This window comes from Zootoca vivipara, chromosome 3 (assembly GCF_963506605.1).
Source record: "Zootoca vivipara chromosome 3, rZooViv1.1, whole genome shotgun sequence".
Lineage (NCBI taxonomy): Eukaryota > Metazoa > Chordata > Lepidosauria > Squamata > Lacertidae > Zootoca > Zootoca vivipara.
In genome coordinates this window covers 102628878-102646421 of record NC_083278.1, presented here as the reverse complement: position 1 = coordinate 102646421, position 17544 = coordinate 102628878, and the positions used below count along the sequence as shown (strand labels likewise).

Sequence of the window (17544 nt, the reverse complement as noted above, 5' to 3'; positions counted from 1 at the left end):
CATGTGGGTGTGAGACAGGATTTAGCAATGGGTTATGTAAAAGGGTGCGTGTGTTTTCCAAGAGGTCTGGAGGAACTGTCTGGGTCAGCAGGGGATTAATTTACCTTGATACGGCAGAATAGGCTTCTCTTGACTTTTGAACCATGAAGTCAAGAAAATGGCTTCTCTCTGGCTAAACTGTCCCCTCTCTGTACATTGGTAGTCTCGTAATGCATGGGGGCAAATTCCTCTTACCCTGCCCCTTATAACAGTGCCAATCTTGATTCCCAAATGAAGCCTCGTTTGGGTGCCCCCCCCCTATAAAATTCCCTAACACATATTAAAATTTACATTCACACAACAACATACTATATAAGAACAAGATTCCAAAGAATCTCCTGGACTTCCCTCTTCCCCTTTGTGGGTCTTTCCTTCTGCATCTTTTATAGTGATCCAAATTTTTGTACCTCCATTACAATATCTCCATTATCTCTCTCTCTCTCTCTGCCTGGCCTACGGTATCTCACCTGGCTGTTGTGAGGGTAAGCTAAGACGGAAAGAACCACACACACCGCCTCAAGCTCCATATACATACGTGCAAGAGTAGTACATTATTGTCATTATTTTAAAAATATTATTAAAATAATAAAACTATATGATTATCAATCTAGTGAAGGGGTAGAGTGCCCTTTTCATTCAAGGGAGATAATTTTGGAAAACTATGTGAGAACGCTTATTGCTTATTCACCAGCTCCTCTTGCCGTGGTGGTTTATTTCATTTTCCTTACATCCTTGCTTTGCATTCTTGAAAATAAATCATTATAAATAATAATAATAATAATAATATAAATAAATAAATAAAATAAATAAATAAATAACATCATTTTTCATTTCTTTTTTTTAAAGTTATGGGCATTATGGGGACAGAACTACCTAAATTGTATAGAAATTTACTGTATTTATGTATGCTACTACAGCAGCAAGAATGTTACTTGCCCAAAAGTGGAAAGAAGCAAAAGTCTCAGGAAAGGGTGGATACAAAAACTTACGGAATTTGCAGAAATGGCAAAACTTACCAGAAGTATAAGAAATCAAGTAAACAAACTTTTTTTATAAAATAATGGAAATGGTTTATTGAATATTTACAGATAAATGGCAAACAGTTAAAAACATTGGCAGGATTAATGTAATAACCTGCAGTTTTATAAGAGTGTATATTTACTCTGAGCAAGTTAATGAGCAAGTTAAATGAATTTGGATATGAAGAAGATATTAAAAAAATAAATTTTAGGAGCCGCAGAAAGAGGGGGAAGGAAGTCAAATTTTGAAATACTGTATTGATTGTAAAACTAATGAAATGTATAAATTTGAAAAGTATAAATAAAAAAATTATTTTAAAAATTAAAAAGTGAAGGGATTTGGAAAGGCCTTGGAAATAGGGGGACAAAGCAACGAAGCGAACGTCTGAATGGACAACACAGGGCAGAGACTCCTCCTTTCCCTCGTTTCTGCGAACGAAACTCAACTGGCGAGGCTTGACGGGTTGGGGGGGGGGTCTTCGCGGTCACCTGACTGAAAACGCCCCGCCCCCTCCCCACGCCCATAGAGATAGGGAGGATCTCCCCAAGCGCGTCCTGCGCCATGTTGGATTTAAAGGGGCCGCGGCAGGATTGGGAGGAGCTTAGAATGAGGATTGTTTTTCCTTCCAGTCGGGAACGGCCGGCGGCGCCGCCTCGTTGGACGGGCGGAGGGGGGGGAGCGGCGGCGAGGGAGTGATAGCGCGAGCCATTTGCGCATGCGTGGCTAGCCATCCATCCTACGAGGCTGTCCCTGAAAAAGCAGCAGGTAGGAGCTTTCGTTGCCTTTCTTTCTGCCTCTTTGGAATACGGCGATTGGTTTTCATAATGGATGATATGCCCCCTTCCAGTCTCTGGCAGAGTGTTATTGTTGCTCTCTTGGCAGCAGGGTGGTCCTGCCCCAAAGGGGGGGGGTAGGCCTCAGAAGGGTAGTCTGCTTTCACCTTCTCCCCCCCACCCACCAACCTTAGGGGCAAGGCGATCAAACTTTGCACATGCTCAGGAGCACTGCTGTCTGTCCCTACGTTCCAAGGTTGAGTGCTGGCCGTGAAACACGGTTGCTGGGATCGAGCCCTGTCACTGCTTCAGCCCCGATTTCCAAGCTGGCGGTATCTCAGATGCGTCTGTCGTGTTCTTTCTTCCCCTCGTTGCCAATGGCTCATGCCTGACTCACTTGCAAAAGGTTGTTGCAGTTTGTTTGTTTTTGGCTTCTGTAGGGCTGTGGCTCTCTGCTGTGCTGGCAAAGCAAAAGACTCTGCTCCAGGCTAATAGAAGATAGAAGGGCAGATGCCCAGGATTCCTGCCACTCCTTTACTGACAGCAGTTGTGTAGGCTGCCAGGGGAAAAGGCTTTTCTCCCTATCTCAATCTCCTATTTGGGCTTAGTCTTCACTGATCACAAGTTGCTTCCTGACCTGACCAGGAAAATTGGTTCATTGCAGCTGCTGGGGCAGATACCAGGTTTGCTTTGGCAGTGGGAGCCACAAGGCTTATTTCTTTTATTGCGGCCGTTTATTCTCTGTTGTGGTGTTATCTCCTCCTCATGATTCAAGGCTGCCCCTATCAGCGTGGATTTATTTGCGTAAAATCGGACTGACTTGGCTGCAGTCATACGTCACACTAAAGTCAGAGGGTCTTGTACTTCCCATAAACATGTTTAGGATTATGCAATGAAGAGTGGCAGCTGCCTTAGCCGACGATGGGTTTGAGATTCCTGATTTGGGAGCAGCCGCGGCTACCGAGTTCTGCCTTTCTTTAGGAACCGTGGAGCAAGGATGTTTCATTCTCACAAGAGTCTTCCTTACCCATTTTCTTTTCGTCTTCTTTTTTTAATGCCAGAGAACTATTTAATACATGTGGCATGTTTTGCTTAGCTGGGATGTGGTTAAAAGTCCTCTGATGCAACATTCTGTCATGGTGCTACCACTTTCCAATTCCTGTCCCGTTTTTACAAAGAATTTAGGACTGTCTGGGCTCTCTGTTGCCTTGTGCTTTTTCCTCAACTCCCACCTAAATAGGCTGCTGGGTTCCTGTCATCCTCTTGTTAATCATTCAGATGTCTGATGCTGTTTTGAACTCTGAAACCAGCTCTGGGAAACTATGGGAGGAGCTGGCATGCTTGTTCTTAGTTTCAAGGTCTGCTGTGTATGTGGCACTGACCTGCTATTTATAATCATGATGCTATCTCACCGTGCGGCTGTGGGCTGTGGCCTCATGCAACAGGGAATTTAATGGATTATTTGATGCGACTTTAGGCATTTCTTTTTCAAAGGACTGAGGTCACACCCGCAACATACATTCAAGCACATTTATAGCATATGGCTTTCCCCAAACAATCCTGGAAACTTGTTTATCCCTCGCAGAGCTGCAATTCCCAGCACCCTTAACAAACTACAGCTCCCCAAATTCTATGTTGGGGAAGCAAAATGTGACCTGAGTTACTGCTGCAATGCTTGGCAGAGTTAGATGTACCTAGCTACGTGTGTTGCATGTCTGAGTGAACTAGTTGGTCTCGCTTTACTTGAACAAGTCTTCTCTCTAAATTATTAGGTGCACTGGATCTGCACTGGGAACATCCATCTACCACAGCTTTTTAGTGTATTTAGAATTTCTGCAGATAGATATATTGAACATGAATCACGATCAGTTGTGCCAAAGGGCCACATGATTAAGAGCCTCACACTGTGGCCAGCCAGGTGGTGATGCTTCACCCTCACCTGGCTCATGCTTCTCCTAAAGCAGTGATGGCGAACCTATGACACGCGTGTCAGACGTGACACGCAGAGCCCTCACTGCTGGCACGCGCCCCCTCGGCCCAGTCACGCTGTTTTGTTTTGTTTTCCCCCATTTGTTCTCCCGCTCCTCCTACAGCTTGTCTCCGCTAGAGCTTGTCTCCGCTACAGCTTATCTCCACTGTTAAAACCCGAATCCTTTTTTGTTGTTGTTGTTGCTGGTAGCCAGAGATTGGTTTTTAACCCTTTCTGTGCTGTTTTTTCCTGGCGCTTTGGCAGACTATGATTGGGTGTAACAGTGTTCGGTTTTTAACCCGTTCTGTGCTGGGTTTTTTTTGCGCTTTGGCAGACTATGTTGGTGCTGCATGTTAGTTCCAGCGAAGGTATTATTCGTCATTTATTTCTGTTCTCTCCCCCCCCCCCAAAAAAAGCACAGCAGCTTTGGGGCATCCACCCCAAAAAAGCAAAGCAACTTTTGCACACACACCCCAAAAAAACCTCCAAAACTTTGGTTAGCAGCTCCCCCAAAAAAGCTTAACAAATCTGGGCACTTTCTGATAAATAAGGGGTTTTTGGTTTGGTTAAATAATTAGTTTTTCAATTATACATTTTTGTTATTTAAACTATAAATATCGTGAAATTATGGGGTTTTTTTTCTGAAGTGACACACCACCCAAGTTATGCTCGGTTTTTTGGCGAATTTTGACATACCAAGTTCAAAAGGTTGCCCTTCACTGTCCTAAAGAGTAAGTGCTTTGTGTTGGTGCCTCTATTGAGTGTTTTTTTCTATTTAAAAATAAACGTTTAGGGCTACTCTCATTTCGACTCAAGAAAATCTCCATTTTATATCGTTCCCCTGTGTCCCCCTAGGAAAAAAAGCACTGCCTCTATTGTTTTTAAACTTCTAATCAGAAGATGATACTTGGCTAGGAAAGACAGGGAGAACAGTTTGGCAGCCGGAATTTATTTTCTGAAAGGATAGTGCTTGGTTGCTTATATTTACTGATGAAGTGATAAATGTACCATTTGATGGCAAAATCAATGTCCTGTTTGTGCTTTGGTAATTCAACAATATTTTCAAAAGGTTGCTTCAGGGAGTACAAATAAAGATGAAGGAGCCCAATTTTAAACAAAATCTAGTATTGCAGAATATGAATTGTCCCTAAATGATGTTCACCTGAAGCCATTTAACAGTTGGTGAATGGCTTCAAAAGACATGACATTTTGCCCTAAAAAAACCCCAACCACACAAAACATAACACTTTTGTTCACTTATGGGGTGGTATATTAACATCTGGATATTTTGCAGTTTGTTGGCCTCTTTTTGCCTTTGTAACATGGACATCAGGTCTTGTTAAGTCTTTGCCCTGCTGGCGTATGTATTTCCCCCTCCTTTTTAAAGAGTATTATTTTGGTATCATGTCTTTTTCTGTGTGCGTTTTTAATTTTTAAAAACCCCAGAAACCTGGTACTGTATTGCAAAAGCACACAGGGAAAACATTTCACATTTCACTTAGCAATAGGAAAGATAGCAAGGTGGTTGCCTGTCTTCCTTGCTTTGTAGTTTTTGGAGAGAGGATCAGTAACAGAGCACATGCAAACCGGGTGCAGAAGGACCTCAGGTCAAATTGCTGGCACTTCCTTCAAAGGGTCTAAGGAAGTTGGTCCTCTTGCAGCACAATGCTATGTGTTTAGCCTGAAGTCAGACTTAAGAATTGCCTAGGGTGGCAGCCTTAGCATGGCTGGTAGTTGTCTAGCTGGGTCAATGATCTGTCTTGGAGTAAGCTTCATAAACACATGTTAGCAATATGTATGAAGAGTTCATGTTTCTCAGACAAAGGATGAATGTAGCAGAAGTTGCTTGACAATTCTTAGACACTTTGTACACATCCAAAAACATTATTGTTGTAGTGATCGAAATACTTACCTTGATGCAGTTGTTCCAGCACACGTGCCAATCTATCCTATTTAGGATAGTTCTATTCTTTTATCTCAGATTAAAACTGTAGGTTGGAGAATTTGTGTGTGCAGAACACCTTTTCTGTGTAAAAAAAGAAAAGAACATGAAGCACTTTGAGCACAGTGAAATGACGCTGGCTATGACTTAATCATAGATCCACTGTCATTTTGCATTATACCGATTTCTACTTTCATGTGATCTATTCGAAAACATTCCCAAGCTAACTTTTCTTGGACAGTAACGATAAATGGTTTGGACAACGAATCAAGACATGTTCAATATAGGCATGTTTTAATCAATTGGACAGCAGCCTTCAATCTTGTCTGACACAGGGCAAACTTTTAAACCCCAACCTCAAACAAAGGAATAATCCTGTATGTGTTTCTAACTGTCGTCTACTAGTAGTTAAAAGTACATCTATAAGTAACTTCTGATTTACAGTAAAAGCAAAATTAACCAAGTGCTCATCACACTGAATATCCCACTGGGAAGGGTTTGTTAGGTTATTCCTTACATTCTTCCCATTCCTGCTCTTCAGATAATTGTCTCCAAAGCAGCTCAGAAAGGCATAAGAAACAGGCTCTCATCAGGCTCGCTACTGAAAAAACAAGATGCACAAGAAAAGAGGAGTGTAAGAAAAAGATAGAGATTAGTTCTTCAAGGCCAGAATGAAGTCGTAAGCTATGTATGGGTATCTATATTCAGTTCAGGCCCAGCTGATCTTCCCCTTGCTGGTGTTTTTGTGGCTGCCGGATGGGACCAGAGTGTCCTTTACCCTGGTTCTGTAGTCCCAGGGACAACTGGCAGTGGGAGCTGGATGCTCTTTCTTGCAAAGAAGGGAAGGCAAGCCCCAGTGGAGGCTACGGTAGCATGCCAATTTCAGTTTGCCTTCAGTCAGTCCCAACTTGGCTGACTTCTTTCCTCTAAGCTAGTGATGGCCAAACTTGACCCTCCAGCTGTTTTGGGATTACAATTCCCACCATCCCTGACCACTGGTCCTGTTAACTAGGAATGATGGGAGTGGTAGCCCCAAAACAGCTGGAGGGCCAAATTTGGCCATCCCTGTTCTAAGCAGTCCAGGGGTAGCACAAGCAATCAGCTTCTCCCTTAGTGTCAATGTTGCTGTTGTTGATCTTAGCAAGGATCAGTTTCCTGCTTGGCAGGGGGTTGGACTGGATGGCCCTTGTGGTCTCTTCCAACTCTGATTCTATGATTCTAAGGAGGAAGATGGGTACAAAACTAGAATCCATTGGCTGTGCCTACCAATGTCTCTGGCTCCACTTGCTGTTGGCCTCCCTGCCTTCCACCCTGTCATTACTGGCAAGCACTTTGCAGTTGTTCCTTTTCTAACAAATAGATGGGGCCAAGCTGATCTTCCCTTGGCTTGAGTGCAATTCCTTGACTACGACATGGAGCCCATTTTCCTTTAGATCTCCAGCCCTAGAGTAACTTGCTTGTGTTCCCTCCTTCAAAAATGAGTATTCCCTCTCCTTTCTCCAACTAGATGACTGGTCATTGCCTAAGGATCTTTCTCCCTGAAGAAACTATCCTGTCTTATTTGAGAGCAATTAATTTGTCCGGGTCTTAATCTTCCTATACTAAGAAGCAACGATAGGGCTATATACTAAGATTATCCATGGCTAAATTGTCTTGAGCACGTACCAGGTACAATGGCATGTAATTAAAAGGATTAAAGTGCAAGTAGTTTGGTGCTGAATGAAGGTTCAGGAAAACGCCGTCTTTCGGAGTGCGGAGAATGCAGAGGTTAGTGGTGCTGAAGTTGTAAAAGAATAATTTAGTAATAATTTAATATTTATACCCTGCTCATTTGACTGGGTTTCCCCAGCCACTCTGGGCAGCTCCCCAACATAATATTAATAATAAGCGATAAAAACTAGAATCTCTAGTCCTTCCCGAAGTTGATGAAGGAGAGACTGTCCCATAAGCTGCAATTCTGTATGCATTTACCCGGGAGTAACTCAGTGAGGCTCACTTCTGTGTGCAGACACTGAATTGCATTTTATATTTCCTAGTTTCAGAAATCCTTACAGATGTGCTAGGCAACAGTACCCAGTTTCAAGTCTCCCACACGCTAAACATGAGCCCTGTTGGCTAGAAGAGTGGAGTTCTAACATTTAATTCAGTAGGAAAAAGGGATGATTCAGCTGTGGGGAGTTTGGGAAAGTGCTTTCATATACAGTGGCAGCTTCATCATTGGAGGCACTCTCTAGTCTGCTGGTTAAATGGTTGCACAAGCACAAAGCAATCAGACTGCTGTAAATTCATGTTTGCAAAAGGCGACCTTCCCAAGGAGGCCTGGGCAGTTGCTAGGGGAGGTACAAAAGGAGACTGAAGGAGAAGTGATCTTAGAAAGGGGAGAGAACAAAACAAAGTAACACTCTACAGAGAAAAATCTTTCCATGGACACTAGCTCACCCTTTGCCAGCCTGGTGCTCTCCAGATGAACTACAACTCCCATCAGCCCTTGGACTTTTTGAAAAGGGGGGAACTAAGTATGGTTGTGCCCATTTGTCTTCTTTTTGCTTTACTGCCCATGGAAGGGCTTATTGAAAGGCAGGGGGAGAGACGTGCCGGGCCCATTTGCGTCCTCTTTGCTTTACTGCCCACTGGTCTCATTGAGCAACAATCATAGAATCATAGAGTTGGAAGAGACCACAAGGGCCATCCAGTCCAACCCCCAGCCAAGCAGGAAACACCATCAAAGCATTCTTGACATATGCCTGTCAAGCCTCTGCTTAAAGACCTCCAAAGAAGGAGACTCCACCACACTCCTTGGCAGCAAATTCCACTGCCGAACAGCTCTTACTGTCAGGAAGTTCTTCCTAATGTTTAGGTGGAATCTTCTTTCTTGAAGTTTGAATCCATTGCTCCGTGTACGCTTCTCTGGAGCGGCAGAAAACAATCTTTCTCCCTCCTCCATATGACATCCTTTCATATATTTGAACATGGCTATCATATCACCCCTTAACCTTCTCTTCTCCAGGCTAAACATACCCAGCTCCCTAAGCCGTTCCTCATAAGGCATAGTTTCCAGGCCTTTGACCATTTTGGTTGCCCTCTTCTGGACATGTTCCAGCTTGTCAGTATCCTTCTTGAACTGTGGTGCTCAGAACTGGACACAGTACTCCAGGTGAGGTCTGACCAGAGCAGAATACAGTGGTACTATTACTTCCCTTGATCTAGATGCTATACTCCTATTGATGCAGCCCAGAATTGCATTGGCTTTTTTAGCTGCTGCATCACACTGCTGATTCATGTTAAGTTTGTGGTCTACCAAGACTCCTAGAGCCTTTTCACATGTACTGCTCTCAAGTCAGGTATCACCCATCCTGTATTTGTGCCTTTCATTTTTTTTTTTTTGCCCAAGTGTAGTACCTTACATTTCTCCTTGTTAAAATCCATCTTGTTTGCTTTGGCCCAGTTGTCTAATCTGTTAAAGTCATTTTGAAGTGTGATCCTGTCCTCTGGGGTATTAGCCACCCCTCCCAATTTGGTGTCGTCTGCAAACTTGCTCAGGATGCCCTCAAGCCCATCATCTAAGTCATTGATAAAGATGTTGAATAAGATTGGGCCCAAGACAGAACCCTGTGGCACCCCACTAGTCACTACTCTCCAGGATGAGGAGGAGCCATTGATGAGCACCCTTTGGGTTCGGTCAGTAAGCCAGTTACAAATCCACTGAATGGTAGCATTGTCTAGCCCACATTTTACCAGCTTCTTTACAAGAATATCATGGGGCACCTTGTCAAGGCCCTTGCTGAAATCAAGATAGGCTACACCCACAGCGTTCCCTTCATCTACCAGGCTTGTAATTCTGTCAAAAAATGAGATCAGATTAGTCTGACATGACCTATTTTTCAGAAACCCATGCTGACTTTTAGTGATCGCAGAGTTTCTTTCTAGGTGCTCACAGACTGTTTGCTTGATGATCTGCTCTAGAATCTTTCCTGGTATTGATGTCAGGCTGACTGGGCGGTAATTGTTTGGGTCCTCTCTTTCCCCCTTTTTGAAAATAGGGACAACATTTGCCCTCCTCCAGTCTGCTGGAACTTCGCCTGTTCTCCAGGAATTTAAACAGCTGCTCTAGCTATGGAGTAGTTTTTGGAAAGTGTGCATTGTGTGGAGTCGTGTAGGAGAAAGTTCAGCATCCACTCTTAATTTGTTTTTATTTTGCTGCTGGCCAGCCACCTGGAGCAGTAGGCAAAGTTTAAAAATAATGTGTGCGTTGGGGTGGGGGTGGGAAATCACAGAGCTCACCTATTGCTTTCCTGCCTCCCAGTTTTGTGGCAGCAGCTGGTTGAGGGACTTTAAAAAATAAATGTGTGTGTGTGTGTGTGTGTGTGTGTAGGAAGAAATGCACTGATCATCCTGTTGCTGCTTTGTTTTGCTGGCCAGCAGCACCCAACATGGCCACTGACATAATCACAGGGTGCTGCTGGCCATTGACAAGCAGCATGTTGTTTCTCTGCCTTCCATGGGCGGCCACCAGAAAAGATGCCGCTCCTTGGTGACTATTGTGTATTGCCTTCCATAACGTATTTCACTAGCTGCTGCTAACGTGTATTAGACCTGGGCTGCTGCTCTTCCGACTAATTATATCTCTTGGTTCTTCCTTGTTTGTTGTTCCTTTGTATTGCTTGCCAATCCAGCTGCTGTGCCTTTGCCTTTCAAAACTGTGGATCTCTGCAGCTTGTATAGCAATATCCTGTTGCCTTAACTAGCTCCCTGAAGAACGGTAGGCAACTGAATGGGGGCATGCCACAGTAGGGTTGTCCTCATTGCAGCTGAAAAGCTGCCCCCACTTCATATATTGCTGGCTATTGCAAATTGCTGCAGACTCCTGCAGATTGTCATGCAAGAATCCTCTGGTATATATCCTTCCGCTTTGGCTCTGTCTCTGTATTTGTGCTTGCTTAAATAAAATTACTATGGGACCCAGGTGGCGCTGTGGTTAAACCACTGAGCCTAGGGCTTGCTGACCACAAGGTCGGAGGTTCGAATCCCTGTGACGGGGTGAGCTCCCGTTGCTCGGTCCCAGCTCCTGCCAACCTAGCAGTTCGAAAGCATGTCAAAATGCAAGTAGATAAATAGGAACCGCTACAGCGGGAAGGTAAACGGCGTTTCCATGTGCTGCTCTGGTTTGCCAGAAGCGGCTTTGTCACGCTGGCCACATGACCTGGAAGCTGTACGCCGGCTCCCTCGGCCAATAATGCGAGATGAGCGCGCAACCCCAGAGTCGGTCACGACTGGACCTAATGGTCAGGGGTCCCTTTACCTTTAAATAAAATTACACCAGAAGAATATCACTGTTAAAGGACGTGTTCCTGATGTGGGGTTTTTTTTTGGATGTGTGAGTGTCAGTTGTATAGATTGCTTTGCTGTAAACAGACTTGAATGTTTTAATAGGTCTAATTTGATGTAGGTTTACTCTGCGATAGTAGCATCTTCACGCCAATTCCTACCTAAAACAGTACCTCTGTTATTCTGTATGGAGTGGAGGCATATTATCTGCATCTGGGCCTGTGAGATCTGCACTGTCAGCAGGGGTATTGATGTGTGGAAAATGTTCAACTCAGACACTAACAACAAATTAGCCCTTTGTACCTCTGGGGGATTCGCAGCATTGGTCTGAACACAGCCACCCCTGTTTCGAACTCTCCTAATAGACTGTGTCAAGAAAGATCTTGAGAGAGGAAGCAGAGGGATTTTCGCTTGTGCTATCTGTTGACATAGGAGCAGTGCTTCATAGTGAGAAGGGGGGAGAAATCAGTATTTGTGAAGTGGCCGAAGTAGATTGCTTGCATCCGAAGACCAGAGTTCGTATGAGATTGTCTTGAAACAGCCATGGGTATGAGAAGCCAAGGATTTAAAACCTGCATGTGTCTCTTGTTCAAAGAGTAAATGTTGTTGGCATTTGTCTCAAGATGCAATGGAGGGCAACTCCGTGGGTAAAATCAAAATGCTGTGTTCTCAGCACTGAAGTGACTTCTCTGGGGTGCAGGTCTGGACAGTGTGTATGGAGGTCCTGGGCTGCACAAACATCAAGACCCCCACTCGGCCTCACTGATTATTTATTACTAGTGTATTTCAGCCCGTTCAATAACGGGCGCTAGAACATCCTGGGGTTCGGAGAAGCGCTTGCGCAGCGCTTCTCCGAACCCTGGGACCTGTCCTTGCTGACGGCGGCAGGAGGACAGGAACGGAGGAGAAGAAAGCGCTGCTTTCTCCTCCTCCGTTCCTCTCCCCAAGCTGCGGACAGGAAGGAGGCATCCCGGGGTTCGGAGAAGCGCTTGCGCAGCGCTTCTCCGAACCCCGGGACCTGTCCTTGCTGGACGCACACACGTTCTCGCTCCCCCCCCCACCAACGCTCAGTCCAGCCAGGAGCGGCGGTTGACAGCCGCAGGGAAACGGTAGGTGGGGGGGGGGGAGAGCACGCGTGTGTGCGTCCAGTCTCTGCTGTCCAATCCCTGTGTCCCTGGGGCCCATGTGCAGTAACCCAGGGACACACGGGACAACTGGACGCAGGGACACTTGGACTTTATTATATAGGATTATTTTATTAGATCTATATACCACCCTTCACCAGGTCTGTTCACAAGATAAAATCTGGGACAGAGTCCCTCCTGCAGAATGATACGGTCAAAAGGAAAGCAGAGCAATACATTTGGCATCAGCTTGGTTGCAGGAGTTGCCCAAAGAAGTCATGCAAGGCGCCATCCAACCGTCTTAGGGACTCCACTCCAGATTTGTGTAGGGCAGGCACCCCCAAACTGCGGCCCTCCAGATGTTTTGGCCTACAACTCCCATGATCCCTAGCTAACAGGACCAGTGGTCAGGGATGATGGGAATTGTAGTCCAAAACATCTGGAGGGCCGAAGTTTGGGGGTGCCTGGTGTAGGGGTTTACTCTTTAGCCTTTTTTTGCTCCTGAAGATATCCTGCAACATAGTGGAGGTTTAGGATCAGAGTGTTCTTTCTCCTAGGTGGGCTACCTTCAGGGCCGTCTTAAGCTTATCTGGTGCCGTGGTGCAAGGATCCCTCCGGCGATCCCCACCCCCACATTTCCCTCCGGGTGTGGTGCAGCATGGCGGAGGCGGAGTTTTGACGAAGTTCCTTAGCTGAGGCAGGTTTCTAATCAGAGTTATAATCGGAGTTCTCTAGTTTCGCGCCCCCGCCCCGCCTCCACATCCCCAAGTTACCCGGTGCTTCCCACGCTCACAGACCCACGCGGGGCCAGGCTGTCTTGCTGAGGAACCTATCCCTACCAGGGGTGAGGAAAGACGGAGTTTGCGGCAGGGGGGATTTGATTTAAATCACTAGTCAGTAAGGCTTGATTTAAATCACAGTTTTCTACATAAAGACTAATTCTTGCTGGTATAACTTTAATATGCAAGTAGATGAAGATTTTTAGAATAACAACTTTTCATATTAGTTTTTTATCCCCAGTTTAATAGGTTAATCATTCATATTTGGACAACTTTACTGTTGTACTTAGGAAGGAGAAAAATAATCATTACCTTAATAATAACAATTTAAATAGATTTATTCAACTGAAACAATAACATTACAGCATATGTTATTTGCTTAAACAAACATCAATATTTGTTAACTAATTTGGCTAAACAAAAACAAAATATATATATTTTAAGAAACTTAGACTGTCAGCCCAGCCTACACATGAAAAACTTAAATACTGTCCACTCCAAACAATCAGAAAAATATTGTTTCTATTCTATTCACTGAATTTCTTAAAACTTAGCACTGAAGGGGTTGTTTCTGTATTCATAGGTTTGTAGAACAATAGGATTAAGGTCTTTTTCTCAACTCTGTTCATGTTATAACATTTTTGCTGTGAATAAGAAGCATGTGATCTCTGTTGAGTCAAATTCAGTTTTGAGAACTGCAAAAGTAAACCAAGCATCTGTGATGATATCTTGTAGGCAGAGAAACTGCCCAATAATCTTACAAAAACCTCTGGAAGAGCATGACATTGTGAATGGATTAATGGAATTTATTTACCCAAAAAATTAAACATATACAACCTTATTCTACATAATTAAAAATAATCTTTATTTCATGATGGAATAACCTTGACTTTAGAGGGTTTTAAAAGTTCAGAAAGGAATGGGATTTTTTTTGGGGGGGATCCCTTTTAAAGAAAACTTTGCCCCTGGACAATTGTTGGTACTAAGCCGAGTTCATGTTATGGGCAGTAGCTCCAGACAGGCTTTTCTTAATGGGGCAGGATGCCTAGAGCCCAAGACTTTGTGCCCAAGGTTAATTGGTTCATTCTTGTGACACTAAACTCTGGTTTAGCGTGACATCCAAAAACAGTAAAGTGTGTGTTGGGGTGAGGGAGGCAGAACCCAATCAAACTCTTGATTGTGAGTGTCCAGGATATTTTAAAATGGATGAATAAACTAATCAAGCAAGGCATGGCAAGGCAAGTGGGACACACTAAATGCAGGAAACATAGAAACCTGAAGTGAGATTTGTCCCAAACACCCTCCATCTTTCTCCTCTTTCTACCAGTCTCCCTCCCCCCCCCTCCGGGGTCATGTATTATTTTGTGATAGCCCTTAATTGTTAGAAGCCTCTTGAGTGAATTTTGACTGAAAAGTAGGAGCCAGGGTATATAGAAAAATTAAAATGACACTATTATTTTCATAGGGGAAAGTTTCACTTATGTGGTCCAAATATTGGAGTTGGCTTCCTGGATGAGCAGAGGGCCAATTTTTATTTAACAATGTGAATTTTGATAGCCATGCAGTTAATCGTTACGCAAGAAGAAAAATATTGCGGTTTGCTTTATTTCTTTTTAAGGAAGCCCTGCCACCTTGATACAGGGTTATCCATGAAAACTAGCTATGATGGCAGTGTTGCAGCTCCACAACTGCAGGCAGCAATGCTTCTGAATACCAGTTGCTGGAAACCACATGAAGGGCGAGTGTGCTTTGTACAGTACTCATGGTCTGCTCCCTGGTTTCCCACAGGCTACTGGATGCTGGACAAGATGGGCCATTGGCCTGATCCGGCAGACTCTCCTTACGTTCTTATTAGACAAGTATAGTTCTGTTCAAGCTGTATGAAGTGCTTCCTCTATTCACTCTTTCCTTCTGCATGCCGATTTTCATTTCGCTCAGCAAGCCGCCCTGTTTAACATTTAATATCCCATGACGTCTTCCATGCGGCTTCACAGAGTCCCAGTGGCTGTAAGCGACCACAGATCTCCATTGGGTGCGGCTATAATTAAACCACCTTGGAACGGGAGAGCAGAGTTAATATTTACCTAGCCATGGAGTGAAAAGCCTTGTTTTTCTTCTCTCTTGATAGAAAGCAGGAGACAAGGCTGCCTTGTACTTGAGTTTTATGGTAAGTGCTTATCTTGCACCAGCCCCACCCAGTACCTGTTTTAACGTTTTGGCTCTCCTGTTAACTCAGATGGGGTAAATATGTATTAGGGAGCCTGGCATGCCTGTCTTCCCTTTGAAGACAGGCATGTTGGAGGGTAGCAGTTGACAAGGGTGGTGTGTCTTGACATGCCATTAAAAGATGGGCCTGGTGCTTCACTGTAGGCTATACTTTTCTATTTTGACTCATGATTTAGGAACATAGTTGTCAGGGGGACTCCCTACAGGGAACCTCCCCCCCCCCATCCTGACCAGCATTTCACCCAGCGATAGTCAGGAGGAGGGAATGAGGAATGGAGGGAGGGCTCAGTGAGGCGTCCGAGCCCTGGCTACGCTCTGGGGAACAGAGCGGGCAGGAAGGGCTCAGAGACGCGTCACAGCCTTGGCACTGCTCTGGTCGAGGGACAGCGGACGAGGGGCTCAGCGAGACGCCGGAGCCCAGGCGCCGCCCCAGCCAGCAAGAGGGGAGACGTCTTCTTCTGGGGCCTGAATTGAGGCGCATGCCTACACGTAGGGCTAAGGGGCAGCGTTTCGGGGTGCCCAGGCTTTTATGCTGGCCCAGAAGCAGACGGAAGCCATTGCCGGGTTCTGAAAGTGACTAGGTGGTCATGTTTTCTGCTTATCTCTGCACTGTAAATAGTATGCACAATAAGACTCTTAAAGACAGCGCGGACTGGAGCGTCTTTACTCGAGAGTAGCCACAACAACCCCCTGACAAATGGTGTTATAGGAATTCTAAGGTCTCATATATATATAAATCTTATGTTCATAAATTTACAAGGCAAACATGTGCATAAGAATATAAACCACATCTGAAATAGTACAGGAGAGCAATCCTGAAACCATTTTGACTTTTCCAGTGACCTCAAACATTCTCTGCAGTGAGGAAGAAAATGGGAAAGCCATTCTTTGCTCAAATCCTGTCTTAAGGGCGTATTTGTGTATGAATAGGGTGAGCCTGGATTCAGGAACAAAGTATTTAGGATCTCAGAAGGAATGGCCAGGCTGCCCAGGTGGAGCAATCAGTGACCATTGTCAGGTATCCTAACAAACAGGATTTCTGTGGTAGACCGCCCCCTGTGATGTATTTCTGTTGGAGACCGCCTCCTTCTGTGATGTATGTATGATGCTTGGGGGGGGGGGTCTTAAGCTACAGGATGGGCAATTTCAAAAGTCTATATAAGGACTTGCACACCATTGCTCAGGGTTCCTCTCCTCCCTCCCTTCGTGGGGTGAGTGGGGGACCCTGTTGCAATAGTTTAATAAAGATCAGGCTTATTAAGCTGCTATGCTTCTCAATATTCTCTGGTTGGCCTGTGTTATTTTCTCCTTCTGATAGTGAACCTATTTAAGGACTCTATACGGGCTCTTGGATACCCCATGAAGGAAAAGGAGCAGTTTTTTTTTCTTATAACACCACAAGGCGCCTAACAGTGTCTTGAAAATATATATGGCTATAAAATCAATGAGTAGAACTAGAGAGAATCTCCTCAAATCTTGATCTAGTCCTCCACCAAAGGCCATCAAGAATGAGCCTTTAATGGATTATCCTGGACAAAGGCTTTCCAGTCAGGAGTACAGTCCCTAAAACAGGCCTTGTTTCTTTTTGTTAACCTTGGTGGTCCACGATTTTCTAAATCTGGACCTTTGTTTTTTGAAGATCAACATGGGCAGGAAGGTTCAAATGAAGACATGCTATTCCCTGGATATTGGAAGGCCACCCATTATGTTTTAGATGCTTAGCAGAAGCCGCTCTTGTTTGTAGGTTTGTTTTGCTGCAAGTATGGAGTAGTTAGGTACAGCTATGACCCCCCTCCATCGGTAAGTTGCATTGAAATCAGCAGCACTTACTTCCAGGAAAATGTGTTCAGAATTGGGATAGCCTGACTGCTTAGTAAGGCTGTGATCCTGAACCCTTAGTAGGAAGAACTGCTTTAGCTTCAGCAGGGTGGCTGCATCATGTGCTCTCACACCATGCCCAGAATCTCCTGGCTTGAGAGCAGTACATGTGAAAAGGATCTAGGAGTCTTGGTAGACCACAAACTTGACATGAGTCAGCAGTGTGAGGCAGCAGCTAAAAAAGCCAATGCAATTCTGGGCTGCATCAATAGGAGTATAGCATCTAGATCTAGGGAAGTAATAGTACCACTGTATTTCGCTCTGGTCAGACCTCACCTGGAATACTGTGTCCAGTTCTGGGCACCACAGTTCAAGAAGGAAACTGACAAGCTGGAACGTGTCCAGAGGAGGGCAACCAAAATGGTCAAAGGCCTGGAAACGATGCCTTATGAGGAACGGCTTAGGGAGCTGGGTATGTTTAGCCTGGAGAAGAGAAGGTTAAGGGGTGATATGATAGCCATGTTCAAAT

At 44.7% G+C, this 17544-nt stretch overlaps 1 protein-coding gene across 5 annotated transcripts in view; it reads left to right on the top strand.

Annotated features, from left to right (window-relative positions):
- Positions 1–1739: 1739 nt before the first annotated feature.
- Positions 1740–17544, top strand: part of KLC4 (kinesin light chain 4) — a 69358-nt gene continuing 53553 nt past the window's right edge. For 4 of the 5 annotated variants that reach the window (XM_035111151.2, XM_035111150.2, XM_035111146.2 and 1 more), the window contains exon 1: positions 1740–1824. The gene's annotated coding sequence lies outside the window, so the exon portion shown is untranslated. Of the gene's footprint in view, positions 1825–13865; positions 15139–17544 lie in introns of those variants that run through there. The other variant, XM_035111147.2, reaches the window with a different exon arrangement.